Source organism: Pelophylax lessonae (genome assembly GCF_965119305.1).
Source record: "Pelophylax lessonae genome assembly, chromosome: 1".
Taxonomy (NCBI): domain Eukaryota; kingdom Metazoa; phylum Chordata; class Amphibia; order Anura; family Ranidae; genus Pelophylax; species Pelophylax lessonae.
Window position 1 is genome coordinate 741,477,160 of NC_138768.1, and position 22,922 is coordinate 741,500,081.

Below are 22,922 nucleotides of genomic sequence, written 5' to 3' on the forward strand. Positions count from 1 at the left end.
AGTAATATAAAAAAACTGCATCGACATTGATTGCCTGATATTGATATTTCTTTTGGTGTGAGGTTCTAACAGCTGTATCTGACAACTTTGGCTTGTTTGAACTTGAAAGGGGTTATGACATACTGAACAAATCATTTTAGCTGATTTAATCTGAAAGTATGGGCATCGTACCAATAAACAGATTTATACATTTTTGGCCTTCTCCAGCTGTATAAAGCAGTTTGCTTCAAGAGGCCCTGCCAGTATTTTCAAATCCCAAGCCAAAGCCAAGCTTACAAAGTACCCCCCCCCCACTTCTTGCACCACCAATATCTGTTGTCTTTCAGAGCTACACTGGCTGAAATCAGTATCTGAATCTTCTGAGAGTGTCAGGTGCCAGGTTCCCTTCTGAAAGCTACAGGATGCAGTAGAGCATTAGGCCCCTTTCACATGGCGACGGCGTCCGTTCTGCTCAGCGGGGGATCGATCCGCCGATCCCCACTGAGCAGGCGGATGACAGCTCCATCTCCACTCTGGAGCATTAGATCAGGTCTGCCTGAAAAACTGACAAGTGGATCGGATCGGATCGCCCGTGTAAAAGAGGCCTTGGGGATCAGAAACCATAGTGTGCAGAGGAGCCAGGCATCGGACACACCAGATACTAAAGATATTTCAATTTAGCTCCTGAAGACAGATATTGTTTGTATAGATAGTAGCAGTAAGGAGAAGGTAAGAGCTAACCTATCTCTTTACAGACACAGTTTTGGTTTTTAAAATAATGAGAGGGTCTCTTAAGCAGATCAGGTTATTGGACGAATTTCCATCCATTTTTTGTTGCATGCTAGTCTCGTATCGAAAGTGAAGAGGTTACTTTCATACGAAAATTATCGTACGACAGAATTCAACTTCAGAAGTGATGTAATGTGTTGAATTGTTTTGTATGTGTTCTTTATTTTCCGAGCATGCGTAGTCTTGCTCTTATAATTTTGAAATTTGTACCAATTAAACGAAAATCGGATGTTGTGTTCATGTACGATAAAACTTTTTATAGCCTGTACATTCAGTTTTTGTCAAAAAAATTACGAAAATTCGTAGTCGGCTGTGGAAAGCACTATACTAACGATCCGAAAATCGGCAGATCGTTCGTCAGACAAAATTTTACTTCTGATTTTCTTATCGTGTGTACAGGCCTTAGGTCTAGGAAAAGGCTGACACAGAACAAACAAGGTGCATGCTGCCCAAGCCTACTTCAGTCTACACCTACTTTCAGAGTTCTGTGTGACTTCTCTCGCAAACCTACGCTGTCTCCTTGCATTATTCTTCTTTTTCTTATGAATTGATGACAATGTTTCTTTTCTCTTCAGTAAATATAATAAGAAAATAGTCTAGTCTTTGACAGGCTAAGAGAGCACTGCGATATATAAGAATATCAACCTTTACCAATTTTTCAAATATAGATATAACAAATATCTTTTTTCTCTTTCGTTCATCAGCGGAAACACAGCATTCCATTAATCATAACTACTTGGTTATATTGCCTCCTCCAGGAGTAGGACTAGGGAGAACAAAAAAACACCTGGCTATGTCCATGGGCCATCCTCAGCTGGTATATAACCCCCCTCAACTGCCGGGCTGGATGAAGGGCTGGATAATCTAGATCCAGTGGTCCCCCCAGCCCAGCCAGCAAGCGTGTGCAGACCGCAGCTATATGCTAGGTCGGCAGCGCCATAGCCCCACAAACAGAGGCTGACCCGCAAGTTAAGAGTCGCAGCAGTCCCTTGGTCGACAGCTCCCCCTCTTCAGTGGCAAGGATTCTGTCTGGAACATTACACGCACCATGGAAGGGAAAGTACAGTCCCCACTCTCCCCTTTTGGGGATTTTTTGGGGTGGACGCGGGTAACCTCCAGGAACGGTCAGACCTGCTTGCAGGTTCCCTCCTCCCATTCCTTAAATCCCTCAGTAACCTGAGCTCCCCCACTCCCTTTCCCCCCTGGCTGGACCTGGAGTCTGGTGGGGGTCCCAGGGCAGAGGATGCAGCGGAGACCCCTGGGGTCTTTCCCGCTATCCCCACTCTGTAAGGGTTCTGGGATAGTGTGTGTCCTGCCCTGGTAGTCTGGAGGGGTCCCAGTGTTGCAGAACCCTAGATGCATGCCCTAACTGGTTGCAGTCTGGCTAGTCTCCAGCTGGCGGCCATGTTTATGTAGCCCAAAAATGTCACGGGGGCCATTTTCCCTTTATCCCAGAGAGACGCTGGAGATGACCAAAGCCTTGTGGGGATGCCGAAGTTCCTCCTCTTCCACCTCAGTTTCTTCTTCCTGTGCCCAGAACATATGAACAGGGATGGCGTCCATGATAATGCTGGGTTCGAATTCTTGGCGCTCCTCTGGGCGGAAGGGTGCATCCTTAGCCACCAACCCCCTCATGGAGGTGGCAGGACCCTTGGAACCCCAGCTTCCCATAGTAGCACTGACGGTGGTCCTGAAGTCCTTAGTGTCCCGGGTTGAAGTGGCGTGTGAGCAAAGGCCCAGGAGGAAGCACCCCCCGCCTTCCCCTGCTCATTCTGTCTCATCTGATTCTGAGCCTGATGCCACCGTGGATGTGGCCCATCCAGGGGGGCTTAACTTTTTCCCATCCGCGCTACAGCCTATATACGGCTGCAGCGCGGACTTGAATTTTCGGGAGGCCGTTTTTAAATGGCCTCCCAGAAAGAGTCTCCCCGCGCGCTCCCGCGAGCGCGCATCGGGGAAAATCTGTGTCGGCCGTGTCCCTTGGACACAGCCGATCACAGATCGTGGTGAATGGCCAATCACAGCGGTCATTCACCACGTGATCGGACCGTCCAATGAGAGATGATCTCATATGTAAACATATGAGATCATCTCTCATCGCCGGCGCTCCTTCCTCACACGGAGCCTGCAGTGTGAGGAAGGAGGGGGAGCCGTCAGCCGCCGGGGACACACAGGAATGTAATCAGGGCACTGATCACCAGTGCCCTGATTACTAAAGGTAAAAAGCATACATAAATTGCCCCCCATCAGTGCCCACAGTGCCCGCCATCAGTGCCCCCCATCAATGCCCACAATCAGTGACCATAGTGCTGTCAGTCAGTGCCCATCAGTGCCTGCTCATCTGGGCACTGATGAGCACTGACTGGCAGCACTATGGGCACTGAGTGTGGGCACTGATGGTGCTGCCCATCAATGCTCATCAGTGCCACCCGTCAGTGTCCATCAGTGCCATCCGCCAGTGCCCATCAGTGCCGCCTATCAGTGTCCATCAGTGCCGCCTCTCAGTGCCCAGCAGTGCCACCTCTCAGTGCCCAGCAGTGCCACCTCTCAGTGCCCAGCAGTGCCGCCTATCAGTGCTCATCAGTGCCGCCTATCAGTGCTCATCAGTGCCGCCTATCAGTGCCGTCTATCAGTGCTCACCAGTGCGGCATATTAGTACCTCCTCATCAGTGCCCATAAGTGCCACCTCATCAGTGCCCGTAAGTGCCACCTCATCAGTGCAGCCTATCAGTGCCGCCTCATCAGCGCCCTTCAGTGAAGGAGAAAAATTTATTTTCAAAATTTACTCGCAGAAAATAAGAAAAACTTTTTTTTTTTCAAAATTTTCTGTCTTTTTTCTTTTTTTTTGTAAAAATAAAAAACCCAGAGATGATTAAATACCACCAAAAGAAAGCTCTGTTTGTGTGAAAAAAATGATAAAAATTTCATATGGGTACAGTGTAGCATGACCGCGCAATTGTCATTCAAAGTGTGAGAGCACTGAAAGCTGAAAATTGGTCTGGATGGGAAGGGTGTTTAAGTGCACAGAAGGCAAGTGGTTAATATCACACCTCCAGATCCATTCGATAGTGAGGAGGATTCCTCCATGGTCGCATCGAATGAAAAAACGCTGGTAGATGCACTTATCACTGCAGTGCGGGAGACTTTAAAAATGGAGGATGCGGCTGATGTAGCCATCAACGTGGCTCTGTCGTTTGGTATGCATAAGTCACCGGACAATCCAAAGGTGTTTCCTTATGTGCCTTATTTTGACAGGTTTTCCTGTAAGGAATGGGAACAACCAAATTACCGTTTGTGGTCCCCAAACATTTTGCTGTATGTTACGCTTTTGAGGAGTCCCTTTTAAAAAAGTGGACTAATCCACCAGTGGTGGACCCTCCTGTTTCCAGGTTGAACAAAGCAACTATGATCCCAGTAGAGGAATCCCCATCCTTTTTAGAACCCGGCCGACAGGAAAGCGAAAGCTGTGTTTACTATGGCTGGTTCAGCATTGTGGCAATTCTTTGCCTCAGCCCTGGTGTCTCAGACCCTAACTGAATGGGCCAAGCTTTTGCCAAGGGGGGTTAGCAGGTCCCCGCTGCTTATGTTGATTTAGCGAACCAGTTGGTCCATGGGCTACAGTTTATTTGTGATGCAGCTTTGGATACAACTCTACGAAAGCTCTCATTGATCTGTCCTTTCAAGGCAATCGCCTGTTTGGGGCTACTCTAGATAACATCATTAAAGGGTATTACGGGGGGGGGGGGTAGAAAGAGTACCTTCCTGCCACAGTCAAGGAATAGGAAGGAGCCACATTGGTCTGGTAAGCCTGGAGCTAGATTCTCCGGACCCGCAGACAAGACCCCCTTCAGCATGAAGTTCTGCCCTCACCCACTTTTAGGGTGGGGGGACATCTTTGCTGGTTTCCGGCCTCTTGGACCTTCCTAATGAGCGTCAAGGGGATCCACTAAATGATCCTCCTCTTCTGGGGTGCCCAGCCGGCGCTCCAGGCTCCTGCTCTTAATTGGGTGCCCCCACGCAGAGTTGCTTTTCTTGGGGGCGCCCGTGCAAGCGTGCTCCAGAGTCTCACTTCTGCATCCATTAACACAGACAGTGGGACTTGGCCCTGCTACCCATGTCACTGGGTTATGATTGACAGCAGTGAGAGTAGCGGCTGGAGTCGCTGGGCTTGTGCACATCACTGGAACAGATTGGCTCAGGTAAGAAAAAGGGGGGGGGGCTCTGAGGGCAGCTGCATTAAGGTGAAAAACCATGAGACTTTACAATCACTTGAGTGCATTAAGATAAAAAAACCTTCTGCCTTTAGAACCACTTTTAGCTTGAATTTAGTGTTCATTTAAGGATCAGAGCATCTGAATTAGGCAAAATGTCCTAAGCTTAAAAAATATGGCTACCCTGAGGCCAGATCATGGAACGCCTTGATCTTATTTCATTTTGATGATAAACCATAGTAAATGACCCAAATAAATTCATTTCCACAGAAACAATGGTTATGTTTCCTCAGACGCTGTAGAGGTGAAGTATATGGGGATGGCTAGAATGCGTCAGTGGTAACTCTTCCATGTTTAGTTTCTATCAGCCGGACTGTGTCGGAGTATTGTGCCGAGAAGGCCCCTTCCTGCCATAAATAAGATTACTTTCATTTCACTTGTGGAGTGGACTATTCCTCTGAGCAATGAATTTCCTCTGTGCCTCTGAGTAGATAAACATGGTTCTCATTAAATTTTTTTCCAGACTCTGTCACAGTTAAATTATTAAGCAGACTGTTAACTCTGCAAAGGCATTTGAATTTTGAACTTTATGTCCCAAAAAGTCTCACAACGTGTGTCTGACCAGCGCTGCACATAACAGAAAACAGAACATGCTAGCCACAGCTCAGTCCCACGAGAGCAATGGAGTTAGAAAGAAAAACACACACATGCTGAGTGTGTTTACTGATCAGCATGTGCCTTCACTTCTGTATGGATGTGTTTTCCTAACAACTTGTTGTCCTCACCTATGAATTGAAGACCCAGATTTCGCTATCTTTAGCTGTGTCATTCTTCAATGATGTCACAGTGCCCAATGGACTGAGGATGTGTGGTTTTAAACGTTGGCTTAGCTTGCAAAAGCTGCCTTTTTTTTTTTACATATATCCAAACTTCCCAAATTTGAACATGATAAAGAGGGATACCTTGGCACTACAAAGAATGAATGTGGCTAAATTGCACTGAATTTAAAGTGTGGCTTAACCACTTGACCTCTGGAAGGTTTACCCCTCATTCTGGCCAGGCAATTTTTTGCAATACGGCAGTGCGTTACTTTAACTAAAATGTATGCCCTTTTTTCCCACAAATAGAGCTTCCTTTTGGAAGTGGTTGATCACCTCTGCGGTTTTTATTTTTTGCGCTATAAACAAAAAAAGACCTACAATTTTGAAAAAAAATGTTTTTTTACTTACTGCTATAAATCCAATATAAAAATTGAAAAAAAAAAATCAATTTCTTCATCAATTTAGGTCAATATGTATTCTGCTTCATATTTTTGGTAAAAAAAAACAAACAAACAATGAGCGTATATTGTGTGGTTTGCGCAAAAGTTATAGCGCCTACAAACTATGGGACATTTTTATTTACATTTATTTTTTACTAGTAATGGCGGCAATCAGCGACTTCTAGTGGGACTGTGATATTACTGCGGACATTCTGACACTAGCTGACACTTTGATACTTTTTGGGGACCAGTGACACTAATACAGTGATCAGTGTTAAAAATATGCACTGTCACTGTACTAATGACACTGGCTGGGAAGGAATTAACATCAGGGGCGATCAAAAGATTAACTGTGTGCCTAGCCTGTGTTTCTATGTAGTGTGGGAGGTGCTTTTACAGGGGAAGGCCTAGATCCATGTCCCTGCTTTGCAGAGACACAAGATCTGAGCCTTTCCTCCTGTCAGAACGACGATCTACCTTGTTTACATAGGCAGATCGCCATTCTGCCTCTGTTCTGAACAGTCATCAGGTGCCGGCGCAGAGGTGCTGCCCTGTAGCAGTAAAACTGCTATATTGCGGACCTTGAGTGGTTAAAGATGGGGACATTTTTAAATAGAGTCTAAGCCTGCTCACAGTATCGATTTAACACATTTGTCATAGTTCTTGTACCTACCAAATAAGTTATAAATACTTATACCTCTAAATGACTGTGTTACAAGCAAATAAACATACATACTCACCTTCATTCTACAGCATTGGTCTGATGCTGTAGCTGTCCTCCAATGGCTTTAAGCCCAAGGACTGAGTAATTAGATGACTGCTGATCACATAAATCAGGGATTCCCAAACTATGGCCCTCCAGTTGTTCAGGAACTACAATTCCCATCATGTCTGGTCATGTCTGTGAATGTCAGAGTTTTACAATGCCTCATGGGATGTGTAGTTCAGCAACAGCTGCAGGGCCGTAGTTTGGGAATCCCTGACATAAATCTCAGTCCGTGGTGACTGTCAGTCACTGCTCTCTGCACTGCCCCTCCAGCACTCATTGAAGTGCCGGGCTGGAGAGGGAACAGGGGTGACTGGCTCAGGCACTCATCGGTGACATCCTCCCAGTCTGCATGCCTTGTGATCATCCCAGGCACCATGTGATCGCTGTGACCAATCACAGAACAGTGGAAACACCCATATTGACCACATTGCTCGATGCCTGGACCAATCCTTTGCCTGTTTTTTGACTGTCTATGTCTGCCTGCACTTAAACTGACCCATCTGCACATTTGATACAATTGGTTAATTTTTGTGATACACAAGATACAATGTCAGCTATATAATCAGTCCAAACATTGAAAAAGTCTCATGCATGTCGTTTCGCCAGGAGTAGCAGAATGTGTTTTAAGGTGTAATTCTAAGTATGCCCATGTTGCGTGTAAAAAATTAAATTTTCGTTTTCATTCCGCATATTCTAAAAACTTGTGGCAAAAACTTACATTTTCAAAAGACTCGCTATGCCTCTTAAAAAAGCCCAAAGGCGCTCCTTGAAATTTGGGCCCTTCTATGCATGGAGGCTGTGAAAAGTTCTCACGTATGTGGTATCCTCACACTGGGAAGGCATAGCATAATGTGCTTTGGGGTGTAATTCTAAGTATTATAAGAAAATATTTTTGAATCAGTAACAACAATTCTGGAGTATTTATACTTGGACATATGGACCAACCCTGTTATGTTCTCTTATTTAATAGATCACCAATATAACATATATTGCTATATGGGTTGTATATGTCCATATTATATATACTCCATGTATGGTGGTTTGGATATGGTATAAGAGTATTAGGGCTCTGTAAATATCCCTTGATTATTGTTTAGGCAATAAAGGTGATAAGAAATGCCTCCCTAGATCATATGTGAATCCCTGGTTTCTTAAATGCTCCTCTTTATCTATTTGTAAAAATGATAACTGGATTCCTCTGCTCCCTTCATCCACAGATTAACCCCTAATCACCTTGAATGTTGCTTATTTACAATCACATATGATAGTATTGATTACGTTGTCATATATTCTGCTTGTAACAATCTATGTGCTTCTTTTTAGTGTTGATCTCTCCCGAGTCCACTAGGGGTCACTATTTAGGTGATAATACGTCAGCAGGGAGCCTGACTGTCTTTAACCAATGATCGCTGAGCTCCTAATATTTAAAGACTGACGTAATGGACGCTAATTACGTCCTGAAGAAGCGTGCTGCGTCACGCGAAACGCGTCGACGTCATACACCACTACGCCTGCGGACTCCACCCTCCACCCTATTGGAAACTTTGACCGCGTACACAGCTCGAATGCTCGATGCTCGATGCCCAAGCCCTGATTGGTAGACGGATAAGCTCCCACGCTCTCTGGCGGACACTAAGGCTTGCCCCCCCAACGGACTCACCATGGCCGGACACACAATCGGACTAACTTCTGACGGACGGCACTAAGCGGACATCACACGGACTCAGACCATCCACACGGTCAGTAAACGGCTCTGTTCCTGTGTCTACATATTTGCTTACATGCCTGTCCTGGTGAAATCTATAGAGATGGAAGGCTGACTGAACGGTCGGAGACATACAAAGTGTGTCTATCAGTAAGCATAACCTTATACACCGGACTGCAATATTCACAGACCAGAGGACATTTAGCTACAGAGCGCCCTGACTGCTCAGACACATACACTGGTTGAATATCAGACCGGGTATGCAAATCAATGTTTAAAGCCATATGTTTGTCTGCCTGCTTCGCTTGCCTATCTGTCCGTTTTAGTCTTATGTCCGTGCCGCTTTACATGGTGTCTACTGCTGTGTTCTGTGTTTAAAGATTCACCTGGAAAGTGCAGCCATTCAATACATGTCCATTTACCAGAGGAAGTTGTGGTAGAGCCATCAATTACCCTTGTATACCATATGGGTGTGAGGATCCTGCATCTAACGGTCATATACGGAGACCTTTGATAACCACCAACTAAAACTCTTATATCAAAATTTGTACAAATACCCCCAACTGGATGTTTCTACTGGAGGTGGCTCTCTCCATACATATTATGTTCACACTCCAAGAGCACTACAATTAATTTCATTCTTGTCATGAACATTTTTTGAATATTTTTTGATTTTTCAAGTGATTGCTGGATTTCTCAAAATGTGCTATTGGGGTGGTGGGTGGAGTCTGTAGCGTAGTGGTGCCATTTTTTCACTAGACAGGACCTTTTGCAGTGTTTCATCTTTATGCCGATAGGTTATTCTCTTATAACATTCTGTGCAATGTTGATGCTGTTGTTTTAATTTTTATTCCATATTTTTTCATTCAATAAAGCTTTATGTGATTTAATTTACCTCACCTTTGTTGTAGCCATACTTTGCAACTGCTTCTCTTTACCCTTTTTTGTCTTATAATTCTTAGTTGCTTGGCACACAGGCTATATGCCGTTGGGTTTGAGGTAATATATTTTATATACATACATCACACCCCCATACCCCATTGTGGGTTGAGTGGGCTTTCTAAGGTCCGGTATCCCTTTCCCCCCCCATCCCCTTGGAATACATGTTTATATAACTGATTCATATAGGAATCATTTCTTTACTGGACCATAGAGTAATACAGCTTTATTGAAACCATATTTGACTTCACAAACAACAGCATCTTCATTTCTAAAAATATAATTATACATGTATATATAAATACTTATGTATATATGCACAGAAAATTGCCATTATATGTGGCTTTCCACCGATATGGAGATGATTTATCTGTAAGTGGTATATCGGGATATATTTATATGGATTTTGCCTCTCTGGGCAACGTTCTTAAAACATCCTGGGTGATAACAGATTTTAAGACTTGATCTTAATCATGGCATTTATATTAGGAGATTCTCTGGATGAGGAGATCAGGGCAGTATTTAATAAAGATACTAGCATAGAGGCAAGTTCAGATGATACATTAAAATCCCTATTTAGGGAACATAAAAAACTCATCTTACGCTCACTAAACAGAAAGTGGGATATATTATCCCTGGAATCATATATCAGTCAGGGAATCATCCCACGAGGTCTTAGGGAGAGAGTTATCCCTGCTATACATCTGCACACCGATAGATTCTTAGAGAAGTGGAAAATCCAATGTATTTCACACGGCATTGAAGTTATGAAACTCATCGTAGAAGAGGAAAAACTCCAACTTAAAAACCTGGAGGAGGAAATTAGTGAAACAAAAGAAAAACTGGAACACCTTAAATCCCTAGATGAGTTTGATAAGTTCAATGACCAACTTAAAAAAGAGATCGAAAAATCCCAAAAAAATCTTAAAAGTACAAAGCAATCCAAATTCCAAAGAGATTTATCAGACTGGGCAAAGGGGGAAATTTTTGACCTAAGTGGACACAACAGGAGAAGTCGCTCAAGACGTAGAAGGAATACCAATAGAAGTAGGTCCAATAATAGATCAGGAGCCCTGGGAAGTGATGATGAAGAAGATAGATCGGTCCGTTTTTTAGGACAGGGAACCCTGGAAGAAGACGAATCACCCCCTCCATCAAGAGGGATATTGAAAACAAACAACCCTCCCCCCCCAAAAAAAGGCGTAAAAGGAGGAGGAAACGTAGAAGCAGGATCACAACGGGAAACCAGGGCACGGACCAAAAGAAACTAGAGGTAAATAATCATGTGTCTGTTCAGCCCCTAGAAATAGAAGTTCCCACTCATGATGACTGTAAAGTGGTTAATCTATCTAATTTTCCGCTAAATAAATCACACATCCTGCTCCTACAGAAAGGTTTATCGTTTTCACCAACTGCAAAAATGGACCATTTTGATGTATATAAAGATATATGTCTATTCTTAAGAAAAGTCTATCTTTCCTCATTATTTTCCCAAGATAAAGACACAGTGGCTGATGCCCAGGAGTCGAGTGATCCCAGTGACAAAGAAGCATTGGAGATTCTTGAGTCCCTACTTGATGAGAATATTGATGAACCGCTGGATGAGGAATTGATTTCTGGTGCATATCGGAGGAAATGTAAGCTCCTAATCAGGTCTACTATTATGCCTAAATTCACTACCAACAAATGGCTTAACACCTTTCTTATGCTTGTGGAAGAGGACTTAACCAAGATTGATTGGAGTCTCCCAGTTTCTGATAATCTCACTGCTGATGAGAGACAAGCTCTGGAAGAGCTGAAGAAAGCAGAGGGCATTGTCATAAAAAGGAGTGACAAAGGAGGCAATGTGGTGCTGATGTCTGAGACCAGCTATGAGGCCGAGGTCTCCAGGCTGCTCTCGGACAGCAGTACCTATAGGAAGTTGACTTTCAACCCCTTCCCACAATTGGCGGCTGAAATCCACATCAAATTGTCCCTGGCGTATGAGGCCAACCTAATCACCAAGTCCGAGAAGGAATATCTTGAAATTCCCAATTACAATATACCGACTTTTTATATTCTTCCGAAACTTCATAAAAATCTCTTGAACCCCCCGGGCCGCCCTATTGTTTCGGCAATCGGGGGACCCCTTGAAAAACTCGGTAGATATCTTGATTCATTCATTAAAGACTTGGTGATGGATCTGCCCTCATACGTCAGGGACACTGGTGATGTTCTACAGAAAATTAGTGATATTGAGGTCCCAAATGGAGCTCTACTGGTGGGAATAGATGTTGAATCATTATATACATCTATTCCCAATGAATGGGGAATATTAGCCGTTTATCACTTCCTTGAACAAAAACATTATAAATTTGGGGCCCAAAATGAATTCCTGATTGAAATCTTAGACTTTGCTTTAACTAACAACTTTTTTCAATTCCTCGGAAGTAATTTCCAGCAAATACAAGGGACTGCGATGGGAGCCCCGTGGGCCCCATCATACGCATGCCTCCACCTAGGCCTATGGGAGGAGGAAACCATATACACTTCCTTGATGTACCTAAGCCATGTAAAAACATGGCTGAGGTACATTGATGATGTATTGGTTTTATGGACTGGCTCTAGGGGTGAATTGGATGAGTTCATGATTGAGCTCAACTCTAACCCTAGGAATATAAAACTTACATATATAGCAGATCCCCTTGAAATTTCTTTCCTTGATCTCAAAATCAAGATAAACCAAGGTTGTCTCTCTACTTCCACATTTCGAAAGGAAACTGCTGCAAACACGTTATTACGTGCAGACAGTTACCATCCTGGATCCCTGATTCGCGGAATTCCGGTAGGACAATTCATCAGGGTCAAACGGATTTGCTCTGACCCTGCTGAATACCACCGGGAAGCAGCAAAGCTCTACTCCAGGTTCCGTGAAAGAGGATACTCTCACAGAACCCTTAGACGTGCGAAAAAACTGGCAGGTAAACGTTCACGCCAAGAAATCCTTAACCCCATTAAGAAACAAAAACCAAAACAGGATAATTGCCCTAGATTGATCACCAAATTTGGTGGGCAATGGAATGAAGTAAAAACCATTCTTGAAAATCATTGGCACATTCTTAGAAGAGCGGGGAAAATAGGAGAGATAGTAGGACCCAGGCCCTTGTTGGTGGCAAAACGAGCAAATAATCTAGGCGACCATTTGGTTCACTCAGAATTCCAAAAAAACACTAAACATTCCTGGCTTACAGATCTTCCTCCTCTTAAGGGAATGTTTCCCTGTGGCCATTGCGGCATTTGTAGGTTTGTGGAGAAAACTAATGTCTTCACAAACTCAGAAGGTACCAGAACCTTCCTCATCCAGCGGTTCATCAATTGTGGAACTAGCAAGGTCCTCTACTCTATTCAATGCCCATGCAATAAATTCTATGTGGGGAAAACAAAGCGTCAGCTCCGCATAAGAATCAACGAACACATCAAAAGCATTAGACTCAATGAAGACACCCCCCTTGCCATTCATTTTAAAGAACTACATAATAGTGACCCTAAAGGCCTAAAAGTAAAAGGTTTTTTCTCTCTTGATCTCTCACCCAGACGAGGTGACTATGACAGGATTCTCCTTCAAAGGGAGAAAGCCTGGATTTTTCGTCTCGGAACTCTTGTACCTAAAGGCCTTAACACCGAGTGTAGTCTGAAAATATTTTTGAATCAGTAACAACAATTCTGGAGTATTTATACTTGGACATATGGACCAACCCTGCTATGTTCTCTTATTTAATAGATCACCAATATAACATATATACACCACTACGCCTGCGGACTCCACCCTCCACCCTATTGGAAACTTTGACCGCGTACACAGCTCGAATGCTCGATGCTCGATGCCCAAGCCCTGATTGGTAGACGGATAAGCTCCCACGCTCTCTGGCGGACACTAATGCTTGCCCCCCCAACGGACTCACCATGGCCGGACACACAATCGGACTAACTTCTGACGGACGGCACTAAGCGGACATCACACGGACTCAGACCATCCACACGGTCAGTAAACGGCTCTGTTCCTGTGTCTACATATTTGCTTACATGCCTGTCCTGGTGAAATCTATAGAGATGGAAGGCTGACTGAACGGTCGGAGACATACAAAGTGTGTCTATCAGTAAGCATAACCTTATACACCGGACTGCAATATTCACAGACCAGAGGACATTTAGCTACAGAGCGCCCTGACTGCTCAGACACATACACTGGTTGAATATCAGACCGGGTATGCAAATCAATGTTTAAAGCCATATGTTTGTCTGCCTGCTTCGCTTGCCTATCTGTCCGTTTTAGTCTTATGTCCGTGCCGCTTTACATGGTGTCTACTGCTGTGTTCTGTGTTTAAAGATTCACCTGGAAAGTGCAGCCATTCAATACATGTCCATTTACCAGAGGAAGTTGTGGTAGAGCCATCAATTACCCTTGTATACCATATGGGTGTGAGGATCCTGCATCTAACGGTCATATACGGAGACCTTTGATAACCACCAACTAAAACTCTTATATCAAAATTTGTACAAATACCCCCAACTGGATGTTTCTACTGGAGGTGGCTCTCTCCATACATATTATGTTCACACTCCAAGAGCACTACAATTAATTTCATTCTTGTCATGAACATTTTTTGAATATTTTTTGATTTTTCAAGTGATTGCTGGATTTCTCAAAATGTGCTATTGGGGTGGTGGGTGGAGTCTGTAGCGTAGTGGTGCCATTTTTTCACTAGACAGGACCTTTTGCAGTGTTTCATCTTTATGCCGATAGGTTATTCTCTTATAACATTCTGTGCAATGTTGATGCTGTTGTTTTAATTTTTATTCCATATTTTTTCATTCAATAAAGCTTTATGTGATTTAATTTACCTCACCTTTGTTGTAGCCATACTTTGCAACTGCTTCTCTTTACCCTTTTTTGTCTTATAATTCTTAGTTGCTTGGCACACAGGCTATATGCCGTTGGGTTTGAGGTAATATATTTTATATACATACATCACACCCCCATACCCCATTGTGGGTTGAGTGGGCTTTCTAAGGTCCGGTATCCCTTTCCCCCCCCATCCCCTTGGAATACACGTAATTCTAAGTATGCCTATAACTGAGTGTGAGGCATAACTTGTTTAAATGACAACCAAAACATCTGACAAAAAAATAAAAAACTCACTGTGCCTCTTACTAAACACCTTGGACTTGTTACTTTCCAAAAAGGGGTCGTTGTGGGGTATTTGTACTGTCCTGGTATTTCCTGGTATTGAGATAGGCAATCAGTACATCAGGGTTGATCAATTTTCAAATATACAGCTGCAAGAAAAAGTATGTGAACCCTTTGGAATGATATGGATTTCTGCACAAATTGGTCATAAAATGTGATCTGATCATCATCATCTAAGTCACAACAATAGACAATCACAGTCTGCTTAAACTAATAACACACAAAGAATGAAATGTTGCCATGTTTTTATTGAACACACCATGTAAACTTTCACAGTGCAGGTGGAAAAAGTATGTGAACCCTTGGATTTAATAACTGGTTATTGGCAGCAATAACTTCAGCCAAATGTTTCCTGTAGTTGCAGATCAGACGTGCACAATGGTCAGGAGTAATTCTTGACCATTCCTCTTTACAGAACTGTTTTAGTTCAGCAATATTCTTGGGATGTCTGGTGTAAATCACTTTCTTGAGGTCATGCCACAGCATCTCAATCGGGTTGAGGTCAGGACTCTGACTGGGCCACTTCAGAAGGCGTATTTTCTTCTTTCGTTATTATCTGCGTGGGCACTTATCAAGTTTTGGACTATTTTCCTTCCTTTATCCATATAGTACTGGACCCATAATTGCTATTTGGACTTTATCCCTACCAGACACTATAATATATTCGTTAATTAATTTCCGTGCACTTTATTGCATCATTGGTGGTCACATTTTATATATTTATATCTATTTTTCCAATCAGTATTTGCATTTTATTTATAGTGCAATATTTCCAGCATTTTGTGTCACTGCTACTTTACCTTGATATTTACACTACTATATTTATTTATTTATTCATCACTTGTGTGTGTGTGTGTGTGTGTGTGTGTGTGTGTATATATCTATACTCACTTTGTCACTCTATGTGCACTCTACCACCGGTTTATTTATTACATTTTATGTGATACGTTTATTTTATATTTCTATTGTGCTTATTGATTTGCCACATTGATTCATTGTACACTACATTTTTATCACAAATTTAGTGCACTCATTTTTATCTATTTATTTATTTATTTATACATCATCACTTGTATACAGGCAGCGCCATTACCCAAATTCACATTCAGTATTTTCTTCTGTTTAAGCCATTCTGTTGTTGATTTACTTTTATGCTTTGGGTCATTGTCCTGTTGCAACACCCATCTTCTGTTGAGCTTCAGCTGGTAGACAGATGGCCTTAAGTTCTCCTGCAAAATGTCTTGATAAACTTGGGAATTATTTTTTTCTTCGATGATAGCAATCCGTCCAACCCTGACGCTGCAAAGCAGCCCCAAACCATGATGCCCCCACCACCATACTTCACAGTTGGGATGAGGTTTTGATGTTGGTGTGCTATGCCTCTTTTTCGCCACACATAGTGTTGTGTTTCTTCCAAACAACTCAACTTTGGTTTCATCTGTCCACAGAATATTTTGCTAGTACTGCTGTGGAACATCCAGGTGCTCTTGTGCAAACTGTAAACGTGCATCATGGGAAATGTAGTTCCAAAACATCTGGGGTTCCAAGGTTCGCCATCAATGGTCTAGGGGTTCACATACTTTTTCCACCTGCACTGTGAATGTTTACATGGTGTGTTCAATAAAAACATGGCAACATTTCATTCTTTGTGTGTTATTAGTTTAAGCAGACTGTGATTGTCTATTGTTGTGACTAAAGCCCCGTACACACGTACGGATCGTCGTCATACAAACGTCGGCGGACGAAAGATCTGCCGATTGTACGCGTGTTAGTATGGTGCCTCCGACAGCTGTCTGCGCACAATCCGCGGACAAGAGTCTTTCTTGCAAACATGAAAATTTTTGTCTGCGGACACCAGAACGGACGATTGTTCGCCTGTCAGTACAGAAATCAGCCGACAGACCGCAGATTTGCAAGACTGGGCATGCTCAGAAAATAAAAAACACAGGGAAAGGTAACCATTACATGACATCACTTCTGCAGTCAGCTGAAGTCTGCGGACAAAATTCTTGTGCTGTCCTTGTGCTGTCTTTGCACTTTTCAACAGACACCGACATCCCGGGGAGAAAAGACGAACATTTGTATGACGACGATCCGTACGTGTGTACGGGGCTTTAGATGATGATCAGATCACATTTTATGACCAATTTGTGCAGAAATCCATATCATTCCTAAGCTTCACATACTTTTTTTTTTGCAGCTGTGTATATATATATATATATATATATATATATATATATATATAGTACAGACCAAAATTTTGGACACACCTTCTCATTCCAAGAGTTTTCTTTATTTTCATGACTATGAAAATTGTAGAGTCACACTTCAAGAGGTAGTCACCTGAAATGGTCTTCCAACAGTCTTGAAGGAGTTCCCAGAGATGCTTAGCACTTGTTGGCCCTTTTGCCTTCACTCTGCTCTGCGGTCCAGCTCACCCCAAACCATCTCGATTGGGTTCAGGTCCGGTGACTGTGGAGGCCAGGTCATCTGGCGCAGCACCCCATCACTCTTCTTCTTGGTCAAATAGCCCTTATACAGCCTGGAGGTGTGTTTGGGGTCATTGTCCTGCTGAAAAATAAATGATGGTCCAACTAAACGCAAACCGGATGGAATAGCATGCCGCTGCAAGATGCTATGGTAGCCATGCTGGCTCAGTATGCCTTCAATTTTGAATAAATGCCCAACAGTGTCACCAGCAAAGCACCCCCACACCATCACACCTCCTCCTCCATGCTTCACGGTGGGAACCAGGCATGTAGAGTCCATCCGTTCATCTTTTCTGCGTCGCACAAAGACACGGTGGTTGGAACCAAAGATCTCAAATTTGGACTCATCAGACCAAAGCACAGATTTCCACTGGTCTAATGTCCATTCCTTGTGTTCTTTAGACAAAACAAGTCTCTTCTGCTTGTTGCCTTTCTTTAGCAGTAGTTTCCTAGCAGATTTTCTACCATGAAGGCCTGATTCACACAGTCTCCTCTTAACAGTTGTTCTAGAGATGTGTCTGCTGCTAGAACTCCGTGTGCCATTGACCTGGTCTCTAATCTGAGCTGCTGATAACATGCGATTTCTGAGGCTGGTGACTCGGATGAACTTATCCTCCGCAGCAGAGGTGACTCTTGGACTTCCTTTCCTGGGGCGGTCCGAATGTAAACCAGTTTCTTTGTAGCGCTTGATGGTTTTTGTGACTGCACTTGGGGACACTTTCAAAGTTTTCCCAATTTTTCGGACTAACTGACCTTAATTTCTTAAAGTAATGATGGCCACTCGTTTACTTGTACTTAGCTACTTTTTTCTTGCCATAATACAAATTCTAACAGTCTATTCAGTAGGACTATCAGCTGTGTATCCACCTGACTTCTGCACAACACAACTGATGGTCCCAACCCCATTTATAAAGCAAGAAATCAAACTTATTAAACCTGACAGGGCACACCTGTGAAGTGAAAACCATTTCAGGTGACTACCTCTTGAAGTGGGACTCTACAATTTTTATAGTCATGAAAATAAAGAAAACTCTTTGAATGAGAAGGTGTGTCCAAACTTTTGGTCTGTACTGTATATATATATATATATATATATATATATATATATACCATTGTTTGTAGACTCTATAACTTTCACACAGTCTAAATAGTATACACTGATTTGGGTTATTTTTTTTATCAAAGAAAGGTAGAAGAATGCACTTGGCCTAAATGTATAAGAAATGTTATTTACAACATTTTATAATAGAAACTAAGAAAAATGTATTTATTTTTAAAATTGTTGGTATTTTTTGTTTATATAGCAAAAAATAAACCCAGTGGTGATTAAATACCACCAAATGAAAGCTTGATCAGTCTCAAAAAATGATAAAAATTTCATTTGGGTACAGTCTTGCATGGCTGAGTAATTGTCAGTATTGTAGTGGTTAAATAAAGAAGCATATCGACTGGAAAAAAAAGTACTAACCAAATCTGTAAAATCCAGTAGCAACCAGTATGTAGCATGCTCTCTTGTGTCCCCGTTTCATTTTAACTTACCACATAAGCCTGACCTTCGAAGGCCTTAAAACACTTCCCCAAACAGGGCAGTATTACACTCCTTGTATCTGGACGTCATCAGATTCACAAGTTACAAGTCAAATTAATGCATTTACTAAAGGGAAAACAGGAACATCTCTACAGTTTAAAACCGTAATAATTTAATATTTATTAAAAGCACATACAATCTTAATGTGCTGCTAATGCACCCAGTCTGATGGATATGCTCATCACTCTCATTGAGAACAGGAAAGGATGAGTGATGAGCATATCCATCATATGTACTTTTTTAGCACTGTGGATACTAAGAGAATATTTGTTGTATATACCTTAGGAAAGCCATGGTTAACCAGGGTTAACAAGAGATTTCTAGTGGTTTCTTGAGCTGTAGCTGATTTACCTCCCATCTGATGATGCCTACATAGTTCCAGGTCCAATGCTACTTGGCAGAGCCAGCAGTATTACACCAATCTGTCTTAAAAGGTGGTTGTAACATGGTCCGAAAGATGGAGTATGTTAAAATGATTTAATAACAGTGTTAGCTATATTATTGACTTGGTGTCATACAGTATATGTATACATAAACCCAATGACAAAAAAGTTATATAAAGTTTAACAAGTTATTTCAATTTGAAAGGTCAATATATTTTGATTGGTGGTTTTCATTAAATAATACCTAATAAGCCTCCCATTAAGGTCCTTGTTAAGGCATTTCCTGCTTGTGTGGCAAGCTATGTTTGTTCTCCTACGTTCACCCTGTGACAAGCCCTCCCAATGGAGATAATAAGCAGCCATGCAGATGTACTTTACGCAGCAATGGTTTACTGTTGTTACCATCAAGAAATCTGCCCTGAGAAACTCCATGCAATGATTACTGAACTGCTTGCATGTAAACAGGAAGTGACTGAAAATGGGCCACATGAGTTCAGGATCACTGAGATGCAAAAAAGATGAAAAAAAGGTGAAAAAAGTATTTTATGGCACTAGCAATTGTATTTGATGGACTATGCTTTAGCAAACTAAAGGTCATTTACTTAGGGTTTGCATTTACTTTAAGTTTAAGTATATATTGTCCATTTTTTGTACATAGAGGATAATATTTTAGTAACAATATAAGCCAGATGAACAGATTATTGGTTAAATAGAATTATGGAATTTAAATTTCACAGACTGCTGGAATTTTTTGTTTTCTGATATTCCTGTAACTCAAAAAATATCAAATAGATATACACTGACTGCACAATATTTAAGCCTGCTAAGCCCAGATTATGACTGTCTTAGGTTTGCGTGGATCCCATGGTCTCTGAATTGCTAACATAAATGAGTGATGTCACAAGGAAAGTTATTGGATTGTAGATTGCCTAACAATGTCTAGTATTGGCACGCTTTTCTAAAAAAAAAAAATGAGGCACATAAAGCATTAGGTAGCTAATGCTTTATCTAATGCTAATCTTGATCCAAGTTTAATGATTTATTATTATAAACTGTAGAACAAGAACACGACTTCTCATTGCAGGAGTATTTCATTTGTTTATCCTGGCTGTCTTTTGGGAAGCTGTTATGAAGATCACATTCCAGCCACTGCTTTGTCAGAAGGGAAAACAGACATTAACAAAAATTTGTCCACAAGCATTAAAAAGTCTCGTGTCAGCTCACAGGAAAGTGTTTAGCATTGTCAGTAAAGTCATAATGCTGTTTTACCGGTTCCCACCCGCTGTATAGTCAAATGACGGCTGGGAAGACCCCACTGGTTCTGGGGCAATGTCTGGGCAATCGGTGGTGCAGATAAAGCGCATCACTGATCGGGGTAAAGAGCCAATGACAGCTGCTCCTTACCACGCAATCGGCTGTGTCCAGTCACAGCCGATCACAAATGTAAACAACGATCTCTAACTCACTGTATGGCCAGGCTGTGGAAAAGTCTCACACATGTGGTATCACTATACTCAGCAGGAGTAGCAGAATGTATTTTGGGGGTGTAATTTTTGATATGTACATGCTGTGTGCTAGAAATATCTTATAAATTGGACAACTTTGTGTAAAAAACAATACGTTCATATTTTCTTTCCACATTTTCCAAAAACTATAATGTAAAAAAACATTATGCCTCATAGAATATACATTGGGGTGCTTGCATCTAAAATAGGGTCATTTTGTGGGTAATTCCATTGTTCTGGTGCTCCAGGGCCTTCAAAAGTGTAATAGATAGTCAAGAAATTAGATGTGTAATTTATGTCCCTAGAACGCCTGACGGTGTTCCTTGATTATGGGCCTCTTTATGGTAGGTAAGCATAAGTAAGCAGGGGGCCAAACCAGGAAGTAACCTCAACTTACAGGTGGGTCACGGTGCCTGGCTGTGTCCTCTGCTTGCAGTATATCTAATACTTTTACTAATTACTAATTTTTTGCTAGTCAGCACTGCGCTGTTTTACCTGGTAACTGTATGCAAATGATAATTTTATCATTTTTTTTTAAACAAATAGAGCTTTCTATTGGTGGTATTTGATCACCACTGGGTATTTTTTGTATTTTTTTTTTTTTGCAATACAATAAAAAAAAGACCAAAAAGTTAAAAAAAAAAAAAAAAAAATATTTTCTACTTTCTGTTATAAAACATATTCACAAAAAAACTGCTTTCCTAGGTGAATAATAGGAAGAAAAACATCTTATATTGGTGAACAGTGTAGTGGTCCCTTATACTGGTGGTCTGTAGAAAATAAGTGTCCTCTTAGATTTAATGATTAGTGGAGAAGTGCTTCATCACATTGGTGGTCAGCGGGAATTGGCTAATTGGTAGAGAGCGGGATGCCCTCTTACATTGGTGGTCAGCGACAGGAAGAATATCACATTACATTAGTGGTCAGTGGAGGAGACGCATCAATCCATTGGTGATCAGAGTAGAAGTCTCCTAGCACTGGTGGGAGAAAAAATCCTCATTACATTGGTGGTCAGTGAGAGGAAGGCTTCACCATATGATTCCAGTGGTTACTTACCCAAGAGGAGAAGAGATGAGACCCACTGCTGTTCTTGCCACTGACTCAGCTGAATGATGTCAGTGCTGAACCTAAGCAGGTGGCCCGAGTACTGCCTGCAGTGTGCAGGAAGCCAGTCCCCGGCAATGATATTTAGCAGAAGCTGAAGCAATTGTATGTAGATAGTAACTAGCTCAAACTGGCTGAAGATTAGCTGTGCTGAGATTTTTACCATAAATGAAAAAAGTAACAAAAATCTTTTTACTGAAAAAAAGTACTTAAAAAAATAGATGTCATTGATGCAGATTCTATATTAAAGTAATTGTAAAGGTTTTTTTTTTTTTTTTGTTAACCACTTAAGCCCCGGAAGATTTTACCCCCTTCCTGACCAGGGCCTATTTTGCGATTCGGCACTGCGTGACTTTAACGGACAATTGTGCGGTTGTACGACGCTGTACCCAAACGAAGTTGACGTCCTTTTTTTCCCACAAACAGAGCTTTCTTTTGGTGGTATTTGATCACCTGTGCGATTTTTTGCTCATGCGCTATAAACAAAAAAAGAGCGTCAATTTTGCAAAAATAACAATATTTTTCACATTTTTTTTATATGAAATTCCCCCCAAAAAAATGTAAAAATCAAAATTTTTTAACATTTTCGGCCAATTTGTTTTATGCTACATATGTTTGGTAAGAAAAATCGCAAAAAGCGTATTTTGATTGGTTTGCGCAAAAGTTATCGCGTTTACTAACAAAGGGAAAGATTTTTGTCATTTTTGTTGTTTTTTTTAAACACGTAATGGCGGCGATCTGCATTTTTTTTTGCGGTACTGCGACATTGCGGTGGACAGATCGGCCCTTGACTGACATTTTTGACACTTTTGGGGTTACCAGTGACATTTCTACAGTAATCAGTGCTATACATATGCACTGTTACTGTAAAATTACACTGGCAGTGAAGGGGTTAACTTTTTTTGAGAGGGAGGGGTTATGTGTGTCCCTAGGGGCGTGATTCTAACAGTGATTGGCTGTGGCTTGAGGTGTA

General features: G+C 41.9%; 1 protein-coding gene across 1 annotated transcript in view; it reads left to right on the top strand.

The window, feature by feature from the left end:
• Positions 1–22,922, top strand: part of SCFD2 (sec1 family domain containing 2) — an 876,258-nt gene that overhangs the window by 510,504 nt on the left and 342,832 nt on the right. The window lies entirely within an intron of this gene.